Source organism: Gavialis gangeticus, unplaced genomic scaffold (assembly GCF_001723915.1).
Source record: "Gavialis gangeticus isolate Ggan-Ray unplaced genomic scaffold, GavGan_comp1, whole genome shotgun sequence".
NCBI lineage: Eukaryota > Metazoa > Chordata > Crocodylia > Gavialidae > Gavialis > Gavialis gangeticus.
The window spans coordinates 57,744,549-57,748,360 of record NW_017729022.1 but is presented as its reverse complement, the minus strand read 5'-3'; the positions used below and the strand labels follow the sequence as shown (position 1 = coordinate 57,748,360).

At 35.3% G+C, this 3,812-nt stretch overlaps 1 protein-coding gene across 1 annotated transcript in view; it reads right to left on the bottom strand.

Annotated features, from left to right (window-relative positions):
• CDK17 (cyclin dependent kinase 17) overlaps positions 1-3,293 on the bottom strand; it is a 184,850-nt gene extending 181,557 nt beyond the window's left edge. The window contains exon 1 of the mRNA XM_019515050.1: positions 3,207-3,293. The gene's annotated coding sequence lies outside the window, so the exon portion shown is untranslated. The remainder of the gene's footprint in view (positions 1-3,206) is intronic.
• Positions 3,294-3,812: the final 519 nt, after the last annotated feature.

Below are 3,812 nucleotides of genomic sequence, written 5' to 3'. Positions count from 1 at the left end.
AGGGGAAGGAGAATCAACATTCATGTTCTAAAGAGCTTCTGAGACCACTTTTTGGGAACTCTTCAATACAGCCTTTACTCCAAGCTAATTTTAACCTGTGCAGCCTTTTCATTTATGGGACTGCAGCTTTTTGAACATCTGGTAAAACATTCCCAGTTATTCATCTCTCTCTTCTTTAATTCTCTTTATAACTGCCTTCAATGTAAGGGAATGTGTTTCAAAAAGCACAAAGTATACTTAATACGTTTAGATTTCATTCCATTCGCACACAACAAATGCTATCAAGTGTCTAACTAACTGCTAATTTTTCAATTCTGTGATCAATTCCTCTTTATCAGTCATGATGAGGTCTAATCTAGCTATCCCCCATATTGGATGCAACACTGAATTGGAAATTTCTCTTGTAGGAAAGTATCTTTGGAATTCTTTTACTTGCCATGTGAAACTGCCAGCAAGTAACTTGGGTTAGGGATCTCCACATTAATATAGCTTGTTTTTCTACATATTGTAAAGAAGTGCCTAAAAGAGCCAAACCATTCTCTTCTCTCGTGCAATCTGACAATACACAGCAGGCAACTACTAGCAGCCACTATTGGAAATTTTATCACTTGTTAGTTTGTTTATTTAAGATTAAAGTACTTTGTTGCTTTCAGCTAAAATACATATATACATCATAAAGCACATATCAGATGGAAGTGACAATACCAGAAACAGACAAAGGAATTCAGAAGGGAGTAAAACAACACGTTTTGAAGAATTGCTTCCTAACACAAGACTCTCTAGCTGATAGATATTTTTGTGAGGTAACCTTATCACCATAATTAAATCATTGCAAAATTTCTAAGTACTATGTCGCCAGAAGACCATGATCTTTTGGCAAGGGTAGCCATCTGCAGCAGGAGTGCCACAAGTGGCATGGGCAACCTCTGTGCGGCAAATGGATTAGGGAGGGGGCAGGCAGCACAGTGGTAGACAGTGTGGGGAGCACAAAGCAGAGCAGCAGAGCATGCAGAGTAAGAGGATCAGAATGCCACTTGTGATGGTATGGGGTTTAATCTGCATCACACCTGCCAAAAAAAAGATGCCCTCTACTGGTGTAACAATCATTTGTGTTTTCAACACGTCCATATTATACACACTTAGGATCGGGGCCGACCATATTTCTCTGCCAAAGTCTGAAAGCAAGAGAGACCAGAAGTATTTTATTTAATCAGTTCCTCCCAATTATATGAAAGAAAACTCTCCAAACTGCAACATCTATTAAAGACTATTTACAGGACAAGGAAAAAAGAAAAAAAGAATAAACCTTAAGAGGGCAAAGTGACAGCCTTTTTATTTTGCAATCCTTTTTTCTGATAACAAGTTGGCCTTGTTCACATTTTTTTGGTAAGGAAACAGAAAAACAAACAAGATTTGTTTCATTTAAAAAAAATTGTTTTTATTGGGTAGAACAAGGTAATATTCAAGAAACAGAATGAATTCTAGTTATCCGAGTCCCCAACAACATAGTTAAAATACAACATTTACTATGAACAGTGGCAACAAGGAACTGAAAGACTATCATAAATGGGTCATAGTTCTCTAGTATGATCAGTCCCCAGGAGATTTAAGAATTTTTTCTAATGTTTAGATATTCCCTTGCATAATGCCATTATAGTATGACTAATAGTGCTTGCGTTCATAACTGGTATTTTCACTTTTGACTCTATGACAGCCAATCATTTCTCTTCTTCTTCCCCTGCCTCAGGCCCAGGTGTTGCTTGTACACACTACCCACTCAAAGTTAGTTTAACTTTTGCTGAAATAAATTATTCTAAACTCCTCTGTCATTTTTAAAGGCCAAGGAAGGTACATGGTAACTTGGTTCAATATGGAACAGTATATTCTCTAGTATTTTTAAAAACTATATTAGAATTCAAACCCCTAACTGTGGCAGAAAAGTATTATTAGAAAACATGCTTTTGAGGAAATGTCCTGTTTTCAGACTGTCCCTATCTTCCTACACTAAGTACATCAAAACACAGCTCTGTTCCTTCTTTAATTATACAACCACCTCTATTAGATGACTAATACTTATCAGTTTGTTCAGCACTACTTGGATTTCTTGAATTTACAAAAGAAATTATATTCTGAAAAATTAAAAAACTGAATCAGTTTCCAAGGCTATTTTGAGGAGACTTTCCTAAACTACACCTCCAATAAAGCTCAAAATACAGACATTAAAATTCATTTTTGCATTCTTACACACTGAACTGGCAGGCTGGATCCAATTCTGGCCTTGGTTTTTCCACTATAAAAGTCAACACCAATAGTTACATTTCATGACCCGATTATTTCATGTTTAGCTTCCTGTTTAGAACTCTTCCCATATAACTTTGAAGTCACTATTTGAAATCACTTATCTGCTCCACTAAGGTGAGTAGAGGAAATTAGTTATGTGTTAAAAACACTGTTCAGTTTAGTCCAGATGGCATATATATTGATTTAAATTCAGAGGACTAGTTATAGTTTCTTTAAAAAAAGAGAGCGAGAGAGAGACAGACAGACAGAGACAAGGGTTAAAGTGGCATCAACACTTACTCTTCAGATAGGTGATAACTAAGAACATATCATACATGTTCCATGAGTCCAGGGGAAAAAAAAGCAAGCAGTCTGCATCACCTCTTGAGTCACTACCACTCAGATTGCTACAATAATGATGGTACATACACTTTGGAAGGAACAGCTGCCTGCTCATCACTAAGAACAGGATTGTTACCAAACCTCTTAAAGCTGTGGGACTAGAATGCATTTTCATTAGTTTGTCTCACCTTGGTTCAATCAAAAAAAGTATAACTAAAGAAATTATTGTCAAATCACGTGTAAAAGGTAAAACAGACTCTATCCCAGATTTAAAAACACTATTGTGCAAGAACGTTTAAACAGCAGTCAATTCTGAAAGAATTGTAAACCTTCCACCTCAACTTATTTATTTGTACTGCAGCAGCAACTCAGAACACCAGTGACTTTAAAAAGTAAAGAAATATGACACACTAAGTGGAAGGAAAAATACATCCAAATCCTTGGCCAAATGCATTTTACACCATGTTTTTAAAGACAGCAAATATTTATAATACATTTAAAGTCCTAGGGAGAGAAGCTGGTTTACAGAAGGACCAAAGTGCCACTGAATCAAGTGGTGTGAGATTATGTCACTAATCACATACCAGGAGTTTGATGTGGAAAGGTGCAAGTGCAAAATGCATACAATGAAGCACTTGAGATTCAATTCTAATGTAAACATCTTTAATTAATAAATGTAAAGAAGCTTTGGTGTAGAGAGAAGAAAAGAGAACTATGGTTAACTATGGTAATAAAACAAATGAATACAAATATTTTTATGATGTACCACACAAATAATACTTAGTATTTATTCAGTAACTCCACAAACTAAGATACAAACAACATTTCCCTAGAGAGCCCTTTTCTGGATAAAACCATGTGGATTTTAAATCTTAGACGTATTAGCTGTATGCTTTTAAAAAAAGGTTTATTCTTTTGCTGTTCTCAAGCAGAAGGTGGGTATATGACACATCCATGGGTTTTCAACATTCTCAACAAAGACTAAAAACAAGAAAAAAAAAGTATTTGTATAACAGAACTTAATATAGTGAATTAATTGAATAGTCCTCCAGTTTAGCATTTTTCCTGAATGCATCATTTATTTTCCATCTCAAAAAGGTATGCTTTCCATGTTGGCCTGTTTAAATACACTAAACTGAGCCTAGTTTTATTAGAATAGTTGAAATAGATGAGACTAAGTTAGAACACTG